This window comes from Marmota flaviventris, chromosome 3, assembly GCF_047511675.1.
Source record: "Marmota flaviventris isolate mMarFla1 chromosome 3, mMarFla1.hap1, whole genome shotgun sequence".
NCBI lineage: Eukaryota > Metazoa > Chordata > Mammalia > Rodentia > Sciuridae > Marmota > Marmota flaviventris.
The window spans coordinates 76,338,251-76,361,198 of NC_092500.1; the positions used below are offsets into that span (position 1 = coordinate 76,338,251).

The window sequence follows — 22,948 nt, forward strand, 5'->3', positions numbered from 1 at the left end:
TATGGCCAACTTTATCAATTTTGTCCTGCAAAATAGAATTTATATTTATATAAAAGAAGGAAGTGTATTATTTTATTCAATGGGCAAAGAACTGGGAGAAAGGAATTGTATACCATTTCATTGAAAAGACATTAGTACATTATTTCTACCCCATTTCTTTATAAATGAGAAAGACGAAATGTGCCAAGATTCATTCTTCTAGACATTCTGGTGGAAATGCTAAAGCAAAGAGAGAAGGCAAAGTCCCTACTCCATTGAGCTAATGCTGAAGCTAGGAGAGCTAATGTGCAGAATCGTAGATGGTGATAAACTGGAGAGCAAAGGTAAGGCAAGGAGAAAAGAGAGTGCCAGGGGGCCATTTCACTTGGATTCCTTTAGAGTAGGCTTCTCAATAAGAAGACATCTGAACAGAGTTCTGGGGAAGAAAGGGAGTCAGGCAGACCTCTAGTGGAGATGATTTCAGGGAGTGAGAAGAGGAAGCACAATGCCCAAGAATAATGGGCAGAGCTAGGATTTGCTCATTCGCTAACCAGAGTTTGTGCTATGCTTTGTTGTATTGGCTGCAGGACTGGAATCTTGTTCAGTTCCAAAACTTTTCAAGCAAGGCTGCCTCCTGCTATAGTGCTCTTTTGTTGAGCTCCCACCCTCTCTATGCTGAGCACCATGGGCACTTTGTGAGCACCATGTTCAAGTCAGTTTTCAGAACAATTCCACAAGTTTGTTCCATAAAGAATAAAAAGGGAGGGGAGGGGGGATAGTAGGGAATAGGAAAGGTAGCAGAATACAACAGTCACTAATATGGCATTATGTAAAAATGTGGATGTGTAACCGATGTGATTCTGCAACTTGTATTTGGGGTAAAAATGGGAGTTCATAACCCACTTGAATCAAATGTATGAAAGATGATATGTCATGAGCTTTGTAATGTTTTGAACAACCAATAAAAAAAAAGAATAAAAAGAAATATGCTAAGAAATACAGAAAAATGAACTTAATGTTATTTATTTTACACCTTACTACGTTAAATGGAAAGAATCACTGCCTTCTGTCATGGATAACTACCACAAGAAAGTTATTTGAGTGACTCCACTGAAATTATTCAGTTAATTAATGTGCCTGGTGTGGTGTTAGAAAGATGAATAATAAACTTGCACATGAAATGTTGATAGATCCTCTAAGTATTAGGGTTAACTCTAAGAGAATGAGTCAGGTGCCCAGGGCAGCGTGGGAAGCAAATACCTGAGTCTTCCTGGGGAAGTCAGGAAAAGTTTATAAGTCAAGGTCAGCTTGAGCAGGAAATTGAAGGCCTTGTGACAAGAGGTCATGGACACACACAACTAGCATTGTATGGAGCAGGTTTTTTAAAGGGTTTATTGGGGAAACAATAAGGATTAACAGAGCACATGTGATCCCCTACTCTCTCTTTGTTTCACGCCTTATGACAATTGTAGGCTGCATGTGTCATGGCCAGCATTCCAGTTGAAAGAGGTTCTAAACCTGCCACTCTGAAAATTTGTGAGGGTCAAAGGAACAAAGGCCATGCTGTGACTATACAGCAATGGGTAGGAGTGTGACATTATTAGAAAGAGGGACTCTGAAGCCTAGCAGCTAGTATCATTCACATTTTCTGAGCAAATCAACACCGGCTGAGCCAGCTTTCTGCTAATTTACTAAAAAAGGGAGGAAGTGAGGCTGTGGGCTTATCAAGATCTGATCTATCTTGGATGGATGGGAGGGAAATTTAAAGGTACTCAAGAACAAATCAGATAGAGGAAAGAGTGTGGGGAACTGGAGGGAAACTAGAGATCATAGTGCGAAGAGAACTATGAATACATTGTCATGATATGGTGTAAGGCCAGGAGGGATGGGATCCAAAATGTTGCCTGGCAGAAGCATCTGAACAAGGCTTATGCACCCATCTAGTCCTACCTGAGATCTGTGATCGAGGGTGCTGTGTGGGAACTGTACTCAAGACATTCCTGGTCTGTAGGAAGTAGGTGGATTCTGTTCCATGTTGTTGCTCTGTGGCAATTTGTGGCAATTGTTACAAAACCTTTAGTTTTTCAAATGAACTAGAAATATAGGTTCATGAACCAAATATTCCTTCTTTAAGTGCTATAAACAAATTCAAATTTACTTAACAAATATATATACCAAACTAAACATAGGCTGCTTCATCTTTAGTTTTCCAACCTGTGAGAGGCATCAGGGACCATATGAGAGCTTATTAGGATGACTGATGTGATTGGATTTGCTTTTTGGAAGGATTATTCTAGGAACAATGAGCGGAGTAAATTAAAGGAGTTAGCATAGGGTCAAGAAAAGTAATTAGGAAGCTGGTGATGAGTATTGAATCCAGGGCTTCACACATACTAGGCAAAGGCTCTACCACTGAGCCACATCCCCAGCCCAATATAAATCTTTCTGAAATAAAAATTGAGACACTGAAGTAAAGCAAAGGCAGCAGGGATAAAGCTGAAGGACATTTAGGAAAAGTGTTGGCAAGATTTGTTGACTAATGAAATACAGAGTTTTGTGCAGTGTGAAAGATAGGGGTTTAATTTCATTTTGCTACATATGGATTTCCAGTTTTCCCAGCACAATGTGTAGAAGAAGCTATCTTTTCTTCACTGTATGTTTATGGTACCTTTCTCTAGAATGGGATAATTGTATTTATGTGGGTTTATCTCTGTGTCTTCTATTCTGTACCATTGGTCATCATCTATTTTCGTGCCAATACCATGCCATTTTTGTTACTATAACTCTGTAGTGTGATTTAAGTTCTGAAATTATGATGTCTCCTGCTTCACTTGAGATATAGATACTGTAGGAAAAATAAATTTGAATGATTCTCAGATTTCTGACTTGAAAGGCCAAGTCAATGATCTTTGAAGATACTAAAATAAGAAATGAATAGGCAATGCTGGCTTACAAAGCAAAATCAAGAGTTCTTTTTGCGTACACAAGTTGAATATCCCTAATCTGGAAATGCAAAATCTAAAACACACCAACATGATGCTGAAGAAGTTTTGGATTTTGGAGCATTTGTATTTTGAACTTTGGGATTAGAGATGCTCAACTACTAAAGTCTATACAAATATTACCAAATCCAGAACATTCCAAATCTAAAACACTCGGTCCCAGGCATTTTGGATAAGGGATACTCAGTCTGTATTGAGTTGAAGATATCTGTGGGGAACTTTGGTAAATTCTTAAGTTCAAGAAATAAATTAGATTAGAGTTACATAATGGAGTGTCATCAGTGAATGGCTCATATTCCTTATTTTGATTAAACATTTCCCTTCAATATGCCAGGCTTTGAGCTTGTCACTGGTATATGGAGGGTTAATGACCAGCTGTTCTCAGCTCATAAAACTTGCAGATTAGTGAAGCAGGCAGATAGTAAATGAGAAGGGATATGAACAATAAACACAAATTGTATTAAATTCTGTAGAGGAAATATGGTAGCCAGGAGCAAGATGAATGAAAGGCAGGATTGATGGTTCTTTGTCCAAAGGAGCTGAAACCTTGGTGCTGGATGAGAGGAGAGTTGGAAAAGAACCTGGGGGCCTGGCAGTGTACTGGACTGAAGGAGAAGCAGAACTTCAAACACTGGAGTGTCTTATAGCCCAGTCCTCTGAGCTCTTTTTTTTCTCCACTTGTCTTCATTCCCTTTGCGATTATCCAGCTCATAACTTGAAATTCCATGCATCCTATGATTCCAAATGCATGTTTTTAGCTCAGACTTCTCCCTTGAATTTCAGACGCAGGGACCCAGCTTCCTCTTGTATAGCTTTACATGAGTGTCTAAGAAGCATCTGATGGTAAACATGTCCCAATGCAAGCTTCTGACATTTTGTCATGCTCTCTTCTTAATCCTACTTCATGTGTGGTCATTCTCATTTTAGTAATGGCAATTCCATTCTTCCAGTTGCTTAGGCCCCAAATCTGTAAATTCTAACAGCATTTAGAGTGTGTCTCCTTATCACCATCATTGTTACCATCCTAAAGCCCCCAACACTTCTCATCCACAATATTGTCATGGCCTTTTAATTGGTTTTCTTGTTTAAATCCATGAACTCCTTTTTGTCTAATTGACTAGCTAGACTTACCCTCTTAAAATATGTCTTATTATCTTTCTTCTCTGTTAAAACCCCAATGGGTCTCACTTCATTCAAGACTCTTCTAATGTTCCATGGGATCTGTTCCTAATCATGGATTCCCTGTTCTCTTTCTTATGCATATTTGGCTTCAGCCACACCCATTACTTGCTGGTCTTCTAGTGTGCCCTGAGTGTTCCTGCCTCAGGATTTTTGCACATACTTTTCTATCAACCCAACTGATCTTCCTGCAGAAACTCACCTGTTTTATCCCTATGTTCCTTCAAGTATTTAATCAGTATGCAGTATTACCTTTTCTGGCCAATTTACCTAAAATTACAATCCCAATCTGCTTAAGCACCTCATTCCACCTCTGTTTTATTTTGTTCTTCTTAGGAGGTATCATTTTTTAGTATACTAAATATCTCACTTATTTCTCTGTGCCCCATTATAATGTAAATCCTATGAAATAAAAAAGAATTTTCTCTGTTTCATCTTCTTTTGTATCCATAGAGCTGATAAAAGTGCTTGGTATACATAGTAAACCTTTAAAAAACTGTTTTTCAAGTGGGCACAGTGGTGCATACCTGTAATTCTAGCTACTTGGGAAGCTGAGGCAGGAGGATCACAAGTTCAAGGCCAAATGGAGAGACGCAGTAAGATCCTGTCTCAAAATATATATATATTTTAAGGTCTAGGGATATAGCTTAGTGGTCAAGTACTTGGCTAGCATGCATGAGGTTCTGGGTTTAACCACCAAAAGTGCAAAACAAAAATAAAACAAAACATTCCATTTCAAGGAGAGAATATCTAATAAATGTAAATGAATAGAAACACCATGAAAGAGGACTAACATATGGACTTTGGATTTGGCCAGCAAGCACTACTAGAAGCCTTAGCAAGAAAAGAGGAGGTAGTAAGAGTGGTACAATGAACAGACCCTGCTAGTGAATAGAGCTGAGGTGATATCAACTAGGGTGATAAAGAGTGTAAGAGTAGAACAGAACCCTAAAGAGGGAGTTTCAATGTTTCCTACACACTACTGAGTTGTGGTCACCCCATCTGTGCTGGGGTTTGTAATTGTTCTCATCCTCCCACTTTTTACCTATGGTGAGGTGTGCTGCTTTCAGGGCCCATCTAGCTCCACCTTTTGATGAATATTTCAGAAATACATTCAAATATCTGAGGCATTTCGGGGTTTGCATTCAATTTAGTATTTAGTTTTTGGTTGTCCTCCAATTTTATCAGCATACAAGCATTATCTTCTGAATAACATTGTTAGCCCCTTCAACTCTTTCTCATGCTTCTTTGGTGTTTTCCTTGGTCAAGGCTCAAATGATTTTTATTTTTCTTTGTTGCATTGAAGGACTTGCCTTGGATTGATTAAAATGCTATTTTGAAAAATTTGTTATTTACTGGCAATTGCTCTTTTCACTCTGTTGTGCCAGAGTATGCCTTTTCTTTTCTTTTGCCTTGATTGGTTATTAAATGTCATTGTCTAACCCTGACATATCAAGGTAGTACTATGATTAGAATGCATTTATAATCTAACATTTTCATTGCGGAGTTTAATTGACTGTTATCTTTTCTGTTAGTTCTTTTTTTAAAAAAAAAAAATCTGATACCCCATCTGTGTGTATTGTGCTGTACTGCTTAATAATACAGTTCTAGATAATAGAAATCCATTACATCTCTCAAAAGAAATTTTTAAAAAATGCTCTCTAAGGAGTATAAGGCAACACAAGTAGGAATTCAATCTCTAAGAATCAGCATGTGTTTTTTTCCCCCTAAAGAAAGAAAAGAAGAAAATAAATAAAAGGTAGAACACTAGACTCAGAATTGTAGTTTCGTGCTGCTGCATAAAAATAAAACCCATATGGTGGATGAAAGGTTGTCAATAATCCTATGGAGCAGATGCATTTTGTTCTTTCAAGAGAAGAAAGAGCCTGCATCTTTACTCCTAAAATATCTTGAAGTTGAAGTAAGCAAGGTTTACTTTCACCACCACCATTTTCTATTTCAGACTGATATTTCTAACAATCACTAGAAATCAGCAGGAAATTCTCACAAAAATTAGCATTAAAATACAAAGCTCTGTGTCATCCACCCCATAGGAAACACTGATATTTTTAAAAAGCATTTATTCTTGATTTGCTCTTTTATTTCCTCAATTCATTTTCAATTTCCTTTCTCTTTTTCACTGTTCTAAAGATTAAAAAAAAAAACTTAATCCTGAATTCCTTATATAATGAAAAGCAACAAATTCTCTTCTGACTTTGCCTTTTCTCTAAACGTATACTTCAGAGGTAAACTTTTTATTATGCTTATTAGTGCATAATAATTGTCCAAATTAATGGGTTTTACTGTGACTTTTCCATATGTGCATATGTCTGTGCCTTGACCATATCTACCTTCCTTCCTACTCCCCATCCCTATCCCCTTTCCCTACCCTAATCATTCTCTTATAGAAGAAAACTTTTGGTAATTTCTGTGTTCAACTTTTTGTGGTTTCCTCAGTGAATCAGAAAACATGATCATATCTCTGTTTTCACATTAATCAATAGCTAATTGTCATATGAGACAAAGGATGAAACAGAAGGTATCCATTGGGTCCCCGTCATGGAAGGTGAGGCTTTGGCTTTACTAACCCAGTTTCCTTCCACTGCTCAGGTCTGATAGTTATATTATTGTAAGTTCCTCAATTTGTAACTTTACATAGTAACTTTAAATCCCTGTTTCTTGTTCTGTTGTCTTACAGTAGTGTTTTGACTGCCTACTACATGAGATGAAAATATCAGAATCCCTGCGTCTTCTCTGATTTTCTACCTTTTCTGTGACCACCTTATATCAATTAGGATTTTGCTTTTCTGTTACATTTTGCATTCTGTTCAAAAATCACACCCAAGTCTTTTATATTTTGTCCATCTGTTAAATCTCATGCTGAAAAATGAATCTAAAAATGATATTATTTTTAAAATGTAGCTGGGCATGGTGATGCACACCTGTAATCCCAGCAGCTCAGGAGGCTGAACCAGTAGGACTGCAAGTTCAAAGTCAACCTCAGCAATTTAGTTAGTCCCTAAATACCTTAGTGGGAACTTATCTCAAAATAAAAAAGGGCTGGGGATGTGGCTTAGTGGTTAAATGCCTGTGAGTTCAATCTCTGATACCAATCAATCAATCAATCAATAAATGAATGAATAAATAAAACTTTAATTCATGATTAGGGGACACTAAGGTTACATTTCTTCTCTTATGTTGCATAGATATTGTATTGAGTTCTTCTGAGAAACAGAAAAAGATCTATGTGTGTGTGTGTGTGTGTGTGTTTAATACACACATATGTGTAATTATAAAGATATAATGAACTGGGTTGCATGGTTATGGATGCGGACAATGCCAAGATCTGAACTTAGCAAGCTGGAGACCCAGGAGAAACAGTGGTTTAGTTTGCAGTCTGAAAGTTAAGCAGGCTTGAGACCCAAGAGTCAAGGCTTCATTTTGAGGCTGAATGCAGGAAAAGTTGGATGTCACAAAATCATGCAGCCAGGTAGGAGCATTCACTTCCATTTATGGGAAGATAAGTCTTCTTATTCTATTGAGGCCTTCAAATGATTGGATGACTACCCATACTAGGGAGGACAATCTGCTTTACTTACTCTACCTAATTGAACTAGAAAAGTAAGAACAAACCAAAACCAAATTATTTTTTTCAGTAGAAATAAAGAAGTAACAAAGATCAGAATACAAACAAATGAAATATAAACTAAAAAGTCACAAAAGTTAATTAAATGAAGAGTTAGTTTTTTTGAAAAGATAAACAAAAATAGACAAATCTTTTAATTTTAAAACACCACAAGACAAAACATAAACCCTAAGAATAAATTTAAGAAAACAAGTTGTTCCTATAACAAAAATTTTAAAATATTGATGAAATAAATTGAAGAGAACACATACAAAAAATGTAGACATTCCATCTTCATAGATAGGAAAAGTTGCCAGTATTTTGGGAAGCAATCCACAAATTCAATGCAATTCCTATAAAAATATCAATTATATTCTGAAAAGAATTAGGAAAAAAAATTCCTAAATGTGTCCAAAATTACAAAAGACCTGTAATAGCCAAAGAATTCCTGATAAATAAGAACAATGTTGGAGACATTATAATACTTGACTTCAAAGTACACAAAACTACAGTAACAAGACCAGCATGGTGCTGGCATAGAAACGGACACCAGGATCCATAGAATGGGATAGAGAGCCCAGAAATAAATCCACATATTTACAGCCAACTAATTTTTGACAAAGGAAATAAGAACATACATGGAAAAAAATGAAGTCTCTTTAAGAAATGGTGCTGGTAAAACTGATTATCTATTTGGAGACAAAGAGAGAAAGAGAAAAATAAAAATAAAGAAACTATCCTCCTGCCTCTCACCTTATAGAAAAGTGAACTTGAAGTGGATCAAAAGACTTAAATAGACTTTAAACTGAAAGTACTGGGAGGAAACAAAGGGGAAATGAATTACGATGTTGGTCTGGGCAGAATTTTTTAAAAAAATTTTTAAAAATTTGTTCTAATTAATTATACATGACAGTAGAATGCATTTTGACACATTGTACACAAATGGAGCACAACTTCTCATTTCTCTGGCTGTACATGGTGCAGAGTCACATTGATCATGTAATCATACATGTACATAGGGTAATAATACCCCCATGTCCCAAAAGCACAGGAAACAAAAGCAAAAGATGACAAATGGGGTTATATCAAACTAAGAAAGTCAAGGAAACAATGAACAGAGTAAAGAGGCAACCTGTAGAACCAGGGAAAGTGTTTTTCAAACTATTTGAGAAGAGATTAATACTCAGAATATATAAGGAAATCAACACAAAGACAATCTAATTTAAAAATGACCAAATTACCTGAGTAATTCTCAAGAGAGAATGTTCACATGTTTCACAAGTATATGAAAAATAGTCAATATCATGAATCATCAGAGAAATTAAAATCAAAACAACTAGATATTATCTCACTCTAGTTACAATGGCTATTATCAAAGAGACCAAAACTGCTGGATAGGATGTGAAGAAACAGAAATGTAAATTATTACATTCGTCATGCAAAACAGTACAGAAATTCCATAAAAACTAGAACTAGAACTTACCACATGAACCAGCAATACCTTTATTGGATGTATATCCATAGAAATTGATATCAGTATTTCAAAGAGACATCTGCCTTTGCCTGTTTATTGTAATATGACTCACAGTAACCAAAATATGGAATCAACCTAAGGGTTCATTGATAGGCAAATGGATAAAGAAAATTATACACACACACACACACACACACGGGATATATCCAGCCATAAAAAATGAAATTCTGTCATTTGCAGATGGAACTAAAGAACATTCTGTTATGTAAGTCAGGCCCAGAAAGACAAATAGTGCACTTCCTCACTTATATGTGGAAGCTAAAATTCTGATCTCACAAAAGTAGAGAACAAAGTAGTGGTTACCAGAGCCTGGAAAGTGTGTGGGCAGGGATGGTTGGTCGAGGCTGGTAAATGGGTACAGGAGTGCTTTTGGATAGGAGGAATAACTTCTCATGTTACACATTACATGATAACAATGACTGACATCAATTAATTGAATATTTCAAAATAGTTCGTAGAGAGTGCTTTGAACTCAACACAAAGAACTGATAAATAGCTGAGATGGAGACAAGGATTGAATCCAGACAGTCTCTCGTCAGCTGCTATTATGGTACTTGTACGTGGCTCTAAAAAAGGACAACAGCAAAGCTAAATGCCTTCTATTTGTTGTTTTATGCAACTATGGTATGTAGGAAGCATAGTCAGGAGAATTATAAAGAGAATGGAAGACTGGAGACCACACTTTCATCTCCCTCCTTCCAAACCAGATGCCATTTGAGGAAGCTGAGGAAGAGGGATATACTTTGAGAGAGAAGAAAAATTTTGAGAGAAATTTGATCTTTGACATTTTTGAATATTTACTCAGAAAAGGAAATACTTATCCTGCAAAGTGATTCTTTAAAACCAGAGCAAGCAGAAATATCTTTGCAAGTTCAAATGCAAAAATGAGTTCAGCAAGGTGAACTTAAGTTTAGAAACAAAATTACCTGACTTTGCAAATAAAAGACTTAGCAAATTTTGACCCCAGTGATAATTATTTTGAATTCCTTCATGGATTTATTTTATTATTATTTTTTTAAATTTATAATACCTGTAAGATGTGAATAAGAATCTTTAGGGATGATACCCAACATCAGTGATTTATTTATAAAGCTCCAAGATGATCTCAGTGTGCAACCTCCATCAACAAGTAGTGAGTTAGAATTATGATACATGGAGATCCATAATGTTAGTAGTGAAATATTAACTAGACATAGCTTTGTTTTTTAGAGCTCTTAAAACATTTTTGGAGGCCAGAATATATACTTTGATCTTAAAAAGCTTTTCCAGACTCCCCACTGATTTTTTATTGGTATTCTAGTTAGTTAGATCTGTGATGGTAAGTATTTGTAACAAGGTGAGTATTTGTAACAAGGTGGTTGAAGAGCAGTCACGTTAATAATGGAGGAAAGTGGAATAAAGGTTTGCTAAATATTTCCTGGAGGTTCTATAAGTTTATGCCTTTGCTTTGGAAACTAAAGTTGCAGAAAATTTAATGAGACAGCAACATGAAGAAGCAGCAAATAGTATTTAGAAACAATGTATTCAAAATGACACCCATGAGTACCGCAAAGAGTTAAAATAGTGGGATGGGAAGGGGGAGCATGGGAGGAATAGATAAATTCTAGATAGAGCAGGGGGGTGGGAGGAAAAGGGAGGGGCCAGGGGATTAGCGAGGATGGTGGAATGTGATGGACATCATTATCCAAAGTACATGTATGAAGACACGGATTGGGTGTCAACATACTTTATATACAAACAGAGATATGAAAAATTATGGTATATACATGTAATAAGAATTGTAAATGCATTCTGCTGTCACTTTTTTGAAATCAATAAAAAAATTTCAGGAAAGATTTAAAAAATAAAGGAAATTCAATATTTATAGGGCAGGGATCTTATGTAAGCCAATGTCTGGTGCCTATATATAACGAATGAGCATTCTTTTCTATCTTTTTGTCACCTGTCTACTGAGCATCTTAAAATATATTGACCAGCAGGCTTTAAATAACCCTACATGAACATTTTAGGTTTCTGTACTCTTAATTTTCTTTTCTTGTTGCTGATCTCAGAATATACAACTAATGGAGGAATAAGCTTTTCCAGAATGCTCTGTAATCTTCATTAACAAACCACTGGCTGGAGAGGTTTTCAGCTGCTTAACACCCAGCTCTTTTTTTGAGCAGTGTGGTTATATGATTCTTGTTGCTTTCTCTTTATGTGATATTACCAAAGACTTATGGGAGAACATCCAAGATCATCTTTGAATCCATTCCTCTGTTTCTAGCAAGATAATGTTTTCTACACAAATGATTGTATTCCTGTGCATAAATAGTAGTTCCTCAGTAGTATGTTAGACCACTTCACTATTCAAAAACAATATCCTTTATGTCACTTTGCTGTCCAAATTAAAGTAGAAAGAATAATCATTTTGGGGTATTGCACATCATTTCAGAAAGTAACCTACAATACTTTTTCAGTTAATTCATTTTCTTTCTTTTTTCTTTTCTTTTTGTGGAGTAAATTCCTTTTTTATCAACAATTTTTTTTTCCAAAATTATCCACAAAATGTCTTTTTGCAAGAGAGCATAAGGGAAACCATAGGGAAAAACATGAACATATCTGATTACATAAAACAAATATTTTAGAGGCATCCGTTTCACAATCTTTAAAGCTAAAAACTAGAATGAAAACAATAACAGTGTGTCATTATCCACAACATATAAAGAGCAAAAAGAAATTCTAGGAAGGTCACTGATAGGATTAGTTACTTCTTGGGGATAGAAACTGGGATTGGAGTCAGGCTGGAGACTATCGTAGAGGGAGTGCTTGCTCATACGTCTTTGGCTTTTCTCTTGTTACGATGAGTATATGTTACTTTTGTAATAAAATATTGAGAACTATACCACATTAAAATAGTGTTTTAAATGTGATACCACGGTATCATGCAACTCTCCCACATATCAGAATCTAAAAGTGATCAGGAAGCTAGATAATGGTGCAAATATTTTCAAATAGATGTCCAAAAACTTAATAGACTGTTGGAAAATGAGGATGTCAGAATTTAGGAAGAGGAATTCTTTTGAGAGAGCTTCACTAAAGGTTGGTAGGAAATGTACATCCTGCAAACCAAGCCTAGTGGGGGGGGCTACATTCCGAACACTGGAGAATTTACTGTGTGATCCCACCCCTTTAATCAGGGCTCCTTGAATGTTGTTCAACTTGTGTCTGAGGGCAAGAGAAAAGGTGGCTTGGAGGTAAGCAAAAGAGAGCTACTGCTCTCCCAGGGTATTTGGATAAACAATGGGCAATGGGATCACTGAAGAGAGAATCTCCAAGGAGTAGGGTCATGAGTAAGGAACCTAATTTATGCTACCCATTGCCTATAAATATTCCTTTTTTTAAACAAAGCCCAAATATGAGTTAATAGGTTTCTGGATCTTTGAAAGAATATTTGTAGGGGTGGGGAAAGGTATCTACATTTATCCATTAATAAATGTATTATTTCTCTGGAAGCCTTCAAACCATCTACCCTAACTATCCATTTCAAATTAACTTTCTCACAGCCCAACACTCAAAATAGGCACTTCCCAATTTCTCTGTCCCATCCTTTGTGATATTGGTGGTATTCATTTTACTTTTATACATACTTGAAACATTCAGTATATTAGTACTTGTTTGTTTTAAATTACAGAGTGTTAAACACAAAGAATTTTATATTTATCTCATATGCCTTTCAGCACTCCATAGTTTATTGCATAAATCTGGTATTTCTTTCTGATATTATCTTCTTTTTTTCTATAAGAACACTCTTCAATAGTTTTTCAAGTGCATCTCAACTGGCAATAAATACATGTAATTTTTGTATAAAAAGTCTTTCTTTTCCTCTGGACATAAAATTCTGAGTTGATGCTTTTCATTCTATCTTTTTAATATGTGTGCTATTGTTTTCTGATGTTTATTGTTTCATCTTAGAGGTCTGCCATTGGTTTCTCTCTATGTTATTTGTCTTTATTTTTTCCTAGCTGTCTTCAAGATTTTCTCTTTATCTGCCACTTTTTTTAGCAGTTTAAATATAATATGTCTAGATTTTTTCTTGTAGTTTTTTTAAAATTAGAGCTCTCTGAGCATGTAGGGCCTGAACAAAAATATCTTTTTTTCCTTGCTAGTTTCATACCCTGTGAGCTAACAATATAAAAATGTATCAAGATGTTTAGTATATGATTCAGAAGAGCATTCTCTTTAAAAGCAGAAATAGCATTGTCTTTTGGAAATTGCTGATAGCAGAAGATGCCTATGCCTAAGACCTGGAATAAGGGGAGATGTTAGGCACTGAGTTATACAGAAAAAAATTATAGATGATTAAATATATCAGGTTTCTACTTGGAAAGACATGAAGATAATATAAATATTGTATAGAAAATGAAGATAGAAAAAAGATATAAAAGTCATTTGTTCTTATTTCTGAGGCCTTAGAATTCTCCTGGTTGACACAATTCTCAAGTCAATTTTCTTCAATTCAAATATAGAATAATGAAAAAATAATGCAACTGAATTAACTTGTATTATTTGACTTAGTTTGTTTCTTTATTTAGAACTTGAACTTGATGTAAATTTTCTTGTGCTTTAATTCAGATAGCATTAAAAATGCATTAAATGTAAATTAATGTCTTCTGTAAAAAGGCTTAGGGAGAATAAGCAGTAGAATTGAATGTGAAATAAGAAATACCTAAATTAAATTAAAAATCACACTGTATTAGGCAGGGTCCTCTTGAGAAACTGACCCTGAATGAATTATATACATAGAAAGATATATTATGGGAGGTAATGATGATAGAATCTGTCAAGTCCAAGGTGTTCTGGTTGGACTGGCAATTTGGAGATCCAAATACAAAAGCATTAATGCCACAGCTCAAATCTAAAGGTGATGTGTTGACAGATTTGCTTCTTGCTTGGGGAAGGTCAGTCTTCATCAGGCCTTCAACTGATTGACGAAGCCCATTCACACTATGAAGTACAATCTGCCTTATTCAAAGTCTACTGATTTAAATATTAATCTCTTCCAGACACACTGTTATAGTTTCAGTATTAGGTATCCCTCAAAAGCTCATTGTATGAGACAATACAAGAATGTTTAGAGGTAAAATGATTGGGTTATAAGAACCTTAACCTAGTCAGTACATTAATACTCTGATAGGGATTAACCAGGTGGTGACTGTAGGCCAATAGGGTATGACTGAAAGAGGTGGGTCATTGGGGGCATGTCTTCCAGGTATATATTTTGTCCTGGTTGAATAGAGTTCTCTCTCTGCTTCCTGGTGCCACATTTCCAGGTGCTTTCCTCTCCCACACCTTTCTGCCATGATGTGCTGTCTGGCCTCAGGTCTTAAGGAATGGAACTGGCCATATGGACTGAGACCACTGAAACTGTGAGTCCCCAAATAAACTTTTCCTCTTCTACTTGTTCTTGTCAAGTCTTTTGGTACAGGGGAAAGCTGACTAAAACATACACCCTCATTATGTTAAGTGAAATAATCCCAAATAAGAAAGTCAGGCGTCATATGTTTTCTGTCAAATATGGAATCTAGAGAGGAAAATGCAAAAGAAAGGTATGTGGGAATGGGTGGTACCTCAGGAAAATTGAAGGGAGATTAGTAGAGTAGTGGAAAGGGAACAGGGGATGGAATAGGGGAAGAAAAGGGGAAATACTGGAGAATGATATTCATCAAATTATACCATTATATTTTGCACATGTATGAATATAAAAAACAAATTCCACCATTTTGTACAATTACAATGCGCTAACAAAAAATATGAAGCAAAAACTAAAACACTCACAGAAGCATCCAGAATAATGTTTGACTAAAATCTAGGTACTGTGATTCAGCCAAATTCACACATAAAATTAACCATCACAAGACTACCCCTTGTCAACATGGCAGTGATAGGTACCTTGTTAAACCATACTTAATCTCCAATTAAAATAATAACAAGATATACTTCTACATAACATGATATAACTGTTTTTTATACAACCAAAACCACTCTAAGCCTTTCCCCAGAAGAGGAGGCAACATCCCTAGGTGACATTTACTCTTTTTTCATGAAATTTTATAACTAAAATACTACAATATTAGGTTAATACACTTAAATGCTAAGACATTAAATAAAAGTCAATATGTCTTATGTTACATAAAAAGGGGGTTGAAAAAAGCAGAAAACAGATATTTTCTATACACAGAAACATAACAAAATGAGGAAAATATTTTCATGGTATTTACAGTTCTTATTTCTATAACTGGTCACATGGTGATAGCTGGTATTTACGAATACCTTTTTCTATTCCCATTCCATGTTGCCTTTGCTGTCAGCAAGCACCTCAGCTACTTGTGATTCTTTAACTGGTGGGTGACACAGGCCTTCATTCCTGAAGGATCTGGGATATTAGAAGTCTTATCTGGATTGAGTTGTTGTGGTTTTCCATCAATGTCAATCACAAATCTAGGTAATAATAATAATAGATGCTCTAAGAAATCTCTTGTGTTCTAGACATGTTCTTTCTCACTTCTATTGTGGAGTAGCTGTCCAATTGTTCCTTGGTAGTCAGGATCAATCATTTTATCTAGCACAGCAACTCCATTTTTTTTCTTTTGTTTTAAGGGCATGAAGAATCCCAATAGACCAGGTAGCAGTTTTAACTTTTAGTTCAGTGAAATTAATGTTGTGTCTCCTGGTAGAAGCATTCCTTCCTTTGGAACTAAGACTTCTGGGCCAGTAAAGCAAAAAGTTGTAAATACAGGAAGAAAAATTTTTCTAACATGCCACTAGATATAATAGTGAGTGGTACCAATCCTATTTTTACCCATTGCTTCCTGGACCTACCAATTAATTCTGGCATATTTTCTCTCTCTCTCTTTGAATCTAATATTTACACCATTGAATCACAGGAAGATTGGGTAAAAAGAGAAAATATCTTCATGCTAGTCCCAGAGCTCCATGAGCAACTTCCAGTTATATTTCGAGATTCTTACAGCACTAGATGTTATAAAATTTCTCCCTGTTTTTTAGTCTTTGAGTTTCATAAAAATGCTACGCAGTATTTAAGAGAGTAGTAAAGTTTTAAGACTTTAAACAGAAAATAGCAAATAGAATTTATCTGGTGTAATACAACTAACTGATTGGCAGGACTCGCCTAGAACACCAAAGCACATTCTGAGGAAAGCCCCAGTCGCGGGCGGAAGGCATGCCAGGTTCAGTTAGTGATGTCTGGCATGGGCACAGTCAAGGACAAGGTCAGAAATGTCCCTTCCTTCCTGCTTCACTTCAAAGAATATTACCTCCTAGGAGACCAAGTATCATAATTGATTTTAAAAGGGTATTTACATTTGACGTTCTATTCATACTTCAGCTGAGACCTCCTTTTACATTCTTGTCATTTTCTTAACTAAAGATGCATTCCAGAATCTGTGTGCTCCTATTCCAGATAAAGTATGAACTAAGACCAGAAAACTCTTAAGAGGTGATGGACTCATGTAAACAAGGACCGACGGCAATGTCGATAAAGGAGTCTTTCTCATCTCACTGCCTTGCCTTGAACTCTTCCTTCTGGACCTTTCTCTACCCTCTCATGTGTTTTTATTGCAACCCTCCCAATCATGTAAGGTCCAAATCAAGACCTAGCTACCTCCAAATAAAAGATTTCACAAAACCTCTCGATACCAGTAATTCCCCCATAATATCTAGGGACTTATACAAGCGCTCTCACCCACCTGACTTGTCATCCTAGCTAACCTTCTGTCTACCTATCACCTTAGATGGTGTGCCCTGGAGAGTAGGGACAGAGTCACACTCATTGTTATACCCTCACAGCACCCAGCAGGGTGAGTGACACTTGTAAGCACTCAAATGAATGAAACTAAAAGGCATTTGGACTTAAAAAAAACAAAACAATTAATTCTGGCTATCAAAGAAATAGCACAACAATATTGTGTGCTGACTCAGAGATTAAATGGTATTCTGGAGAACCCTGCTCCAATTCTACAAGATATTATTACCTAATTAATACTATAAGTGTGCCTTCAAGAGGTCGTTACACTGTTCTACCAATAAGCTACTGCAGGATGGTTTAGAATATGGTAATACCAATGAATTTCAGGAGCGTGGTCCCATTGTTGTACTTCATTGGCTATGAAGTGAGTTCCTTGACCAGAAGTAACACTTTTTGGAATATCACAATAATGGATAAGGCATTCAGCCAATACTGTGATGGTAGTTTTGGAAGAAACTGCATAATGGGCAGGCAAATCTATACTCAGAGTAAGCATCTATTCCAGTAAAAATGCTGCCACTTTCATGATGGATATAGTCCAATGTAATCAACTTTGCTACCAGATAGTACATTGATCAGTCTCATGAATGGCATCATATCAGAGATTCAGTGTTGGTCTCTGTTGCTGTTTGATTGACACTCAGAAGTAACTGCAGCCAGGTCAGCCTTCATGACTAGAGTCCATGTTGTTAAGTATATGTATAATGTGTCCATGTATAATGTGTTTCCCTACCACTATGTCCACTTTGTTCATGAGTCCACTATGTGCTGACAGAAGTAGTTAGAGAAAGAGGCATACTAATATCCTCAGAACAGATCATTCTTTTTAAAAAAATTAGTTGTACATGACAGTACAATAACTTTGATATATAATACATTTGAATCAGATGGGATATAATTTCTCATTTTTCCGAGTGTACAGAGAACAGATCATTCTACCTAGTTGATTATTAAAATCATTCTCTATTGAGGTCACACTTTGTTGAGCATTCACATAAGACACAGATATGTTAACATTTTTTGCCCATTTGAGAGTTATATCCATACACCTTTCCTCAGACTATCTCATCAATTTTCTAGTAAAATAACTTTGAAATTCTCTGACCATTCAGCTAGAACCCTGGCCACAGCCCATGAATTAGTATGTAATAGCATGTCTTGCCATTTATCTTGCCAAGCAAAGTAACCAATCAAGTGTACTACTTGAAGTTCTGTCCACTGGGAGGATTTCCCTTTGCCACTGTTCTTTGCCTATAGTTCTAGAAAGGAACTACAATGCCACAGATGCCCATTTTTGGATGGTACCTGTCTATCATTCAGAACCATCTGTAAGCAAAACCTGATCTCTCTTTCAGCTGATCATAGGAAATTCCCAATGCAGTTATAGGTGCAGGCTTAGAGAGAGAAGGCAGTGTAGCAGGAGAGGGGACTATGGGCATTTGGGCCACATCTTCTTATAACTGACTTGTGCCTTCAGCGCCTTCTCTGGACTTATATCTTGTTCTCTACTTCCATGTGATGATAAACTGTACTGTACATACTCAATTTCATGGTTTGTGGAGATCATATAATACCCAATCAAGGTGGGAAGCTCAGATTTCATGGTATCTCAGTAATAATTGTTTAAATATTCAGTCTCTTTATTAAGGCCCAGTGGCCGATCAAAAGCTGATTGTTCAAAGAGTAGCTGTCTGTAAAGGAAATCAGAGATTTATTCTAAAATTCGAAGGATCAATTAATTCTGTGAATGATGTCAATATAGCATCAAAGGACTCCCACATGTCTTCCCCAGTGATGCAGACTTCCTTCTGTCATTGCCCACTTCTTACTTTGCTTAACTATTAACAGATAATTGGAAAACCAGACTTAAACTTCATTCTTATAATCTGCAACTCCCAGAAGGGCAGATTAGTGTCAACTTTATGGACTTTGTCTTCCTTTCTCCACCACTGAATTTATAAAATCATTTTCTAAAGAAAAACATTCTTCCCAAATGGGACTATCAGTTGCTGATTTGGTCTTTGTGTTCTTTGGTCTCTTGGCAGCTAGCACTCTGATGAAGAACCCAAAACCTTCATTTGTAGAAGAAGCATTTTTAAATTAAAGAACTAGAATCTTTTCCAGAATAACTCAATATTTCAGTAGATTCTTGAGTTTCAAATAGAGCTAAAAAGTTATCTAACAACTATACAGATATAAATTATAAGTAATAATATTACATTTTTTCTCCACATGGTTTTGAATTCAAGATTATTTTCTATATAGAACATTCTAGAATTGGAAAGTGAGAATAAAGCTCTCATCTTCCATTTGATAACTTGATGTCAGAATGTGACTTATAGGACAAGTGTGTGCACATTATTTTAGCCATGGGTACCACCCAACTTCCATTTGTTAAGTGAATTCTGAGTCATGTTTGGGTTTGGGTTCAGTGTTCATGTGCTGTCAGGTTCAGAGTATATGACAGTAACGTTTTATCATGCAATTTCCTTCCAAATTATTCAACTCTAGAGGCATCCTCATGTATTTGTGGATATCCACTTTATGAAATCATGTAGGAAAATTTGGGCTTCTGATATATTTCATGTAGCTTTATACTCATTAAGGTCATCTCATTAGTATTTATTGCATCTTAAGTTTTCATCCAGGTTATAGACAATAATTAGATTCCATGACATGTGCTGAGCACCTACTATAAAGAACAAGGCTGGAAGGCTACAATACCTGCTTTCAGAAGGCCTGACGTGAGGCAGAATGAAGAGAATTTTAGGTGGAGGATGTGTAAAGTTCTTTGGTGGCTAAATGACGTATTTAGTTAACTGTCAAAAAGTGACAAATTTAGGCTTTGAAAATTGGAGACAGAAAAGTCAAAAGAATCTAACGGGAAAATAATTAAATAAATCTTAATTATTTACATTTAAAAAGTTAAAAATCCAAGGGGGAAATATTAATAAGATAAAATCCATGCAAAATCATCTGTCTCAAAATTAAACATTTATCCGTTGGGTTTTGAAGGAAAGCTTCAGTACGGGATGCAAGTAGAATGGTATATGCTAAGACATGAGCACTTTGCCTGCTAGAGGAAGCTTCCTCTGATACAACACCCTTGGGGCTATGCTGGAATACTGGTCTTTTGTCTATCCCAAGACACATCTCTCCATTTGCTTCTGAAGAAGACTGAGATCTTTGAGAATGAAGCCACTTTTTCTTATTTATTAAGGCATGCTTAGTAAATGTTATAGGATAGAAAGAAGAATAAATAGTGTTGGAGGATTTTTTCACTATGCTAAGAAAAAGCTATCAATTCCAGATAGCTTGACTTGCATTTCATTCTCAGTCTCTCTAGATACAGAATTGACTCAGTATCAAATGCTTCTTTTAAATTAGTGAAATTCTATAACACATACACTAGATTTGTGGCTTCTCCCAGGTAAGAAGGCTGGGTTTGGAAAGCAACAGAGGCTATGGTAGCAGTGGCAACTTAGTACTCGCAGCCAATAGGCAGCTGTATTCACTCCCATCACTTTGGATTTATCTTTCAAATAATCTCATAAAACCACATGTCTCAAAGTGTGGCTCTGGGACCAGTAGCATTAGCATTATCTGAAATTATCCAAAATGCAAATTCTCAGGCTTTGGCTTGGATCCACTAAGTTAAAAACTCCAGAGATAGGACTCAGTGATTTCTATTTTAATAAGCAGGTGATCACAATGCACACTAAAGTTGATCTTCTCTATATCATGGTGCCATGGACTAAAATGAGTACCATGGATAAATCAGTTTGAGTAATGCTGCAAATTTATATATCCCATTGAAAAAAATTTACAAGATTTATTATCAGATTAAAGGCTAAGTGTTCTGTAGCAGGAAGCTTGAGAAACTAAGCATTTTTATTTCTTAACATTGTTTGACCATGAAAATCATGAGAGAATCAATCTCCTATCTTGATCCCAGAAAGAGGTATGCTCACGTGGCTGGGTTCATCCAATTAAGTGTTGGTGGGGGTGATATGTGCCACTCATATCTCTGGAAAGTATAATGCCCTGGGAAATTTTGGAAGCACAGATTGAAGAGACTAAAACTTGTATCAGTCTGGGCTCCTGAATGACACTGAAGCCACCATCCAATTGCCTCATTGGAAATCGCCTTGGATGGTTTTATGAATAAACTGTTACTGTGTTATAAAATAACACACTGCACACTAAAGTTGATTTTCTCTACCTGTAACAGCCCATGCTTAGGATGCAAAAAATCTAACTGCTGTGTTTCATTGACATTAGCTCTAACTAGTGTCAAGCTGAGGTGATAAAAGATCATGAACTTGTCTCCTGGCCTGAGTGCAGAGTCAAAGCTTTGAGGGTGGGAGTTGTGGGAGAGGAGGCGTTTATAAAGTTTCTCCTGTTTGATCAAGTGTGGGTTGCAAGAAGTGCAGCCTTAACTGTAATCAAAGGAGGCATTATGCTTCCACAAGAATCCCAAGGAAAGTGTTATTATATGACAATACAAACTATGGGATGATTCTCAAAAGGAAATGCTGGAGAGATTCAACCAGTTAGTGTAAAAGTTGCATGTAAAATTCGCTCTGAACACAGAGACACCAAAGTAGCTCTAGATGACAAGGATTATTTCTTATTTAGAGATGATGACATTCTTGGAAAGCATGTAGACTGAAATAAATCACTATTGAAATGGCATCATATGAAGCTGCCCATTCCCCCGAAGTTTTGAAATCTTTCATTATTAGGTAAATAATTTCCATGTCTCTTTTATAGTAAACTAATGATGTCTAAGCTAATGGCATCCATTGTTTATAAAATTTAGTTTCACTGTACTGCTATACACATTTCCAAATAAAATATGTAAATGAGTGGAGGGAGGGAGGGCTGAGGATAGAATCATGAATTGTTGAGGGGAAGGCAGACACTTACTAGAGATTGAAGATTTTCATGACCCATCAACATGGACCTTGTTTTAACTTCTCTATGCAGACAGGGGGAATTATTTCCTCATATGTAGAGTACTGGATATCCTGCTTAATGATTACTGCTATCATGAATACCCCTTTCTAGAATTCAAACTCTCTAGCTTCTCTCCCTGAATAAACCAGTTATTCAGCAAATTTCTTCAGTGTGTGTGAGTGCTTGACTGGTAAGTGAACAGACACAGCTTTGAGTAGTTTTTTAAGTGATATAGTTGATCTGTTTATTGATAGTTCTGGTAATCTTTTATTCTTAGACAGAACCATAATACAGTTTTGGGTTAGTTTGTTACAAAGATCTGTTACCATCTCACCAAGATATTTGGGAAAATATTGATCTAGTTATTGTTACATTTACAAATACACAAATGCAATCAGGGTAAATGGTGGTAGCCAGAATCCTAGGTTTGAAAGCTTTTTTTTTTTTTTTTACCAGTCATTGAATCCAGGGGTGCTTAACCACTGAGCCACATCCCCAGCCCTTTTTGTTTTTTATTTTGAGACAGGGTCTTGATAAGTTGTTTAGGGCTTCACTAAGTTGCAGAGGCTGGTTTTGAACTTGTGATCCTCCTGCCTCAGCCTCTTGAGTTGCTAGGATTACAGTATGCATCCAGGTAGGTTTGAAACTTTGCTTCAATATTATTAATAATCTTGAATTAGTTACTTCATGTTTATAAACCTTAGTTTTGTTTATAAAGAAATAACACTTCATTGGTTTATGTAGTTGGGCTTAAAATAGTAAAACAGAGTAAAGAGGCCTAGTGGTGTTGAAAAAGATTTTTTTTGTGTGTGTGAATCCAAGATTTTTTTAAAGGCTAAGATTCATGTATATTCTTACTCTAG

General features: G+C 36.0%; 1 pseudogene; it reads left to right on the forward strand.

Moving 5' to 3' along the window:
• The first annotated feature begins 299 nt into the window (after positions 1-299).
• Positions 300-21,798, forward strand: LOC114091636 (10 kDa heat shock protein, mitochondrial pseudogene; annotated as a pseudogene).
• Positions 21,799-22,948: the final 1,150 nt, after the last annotated feature.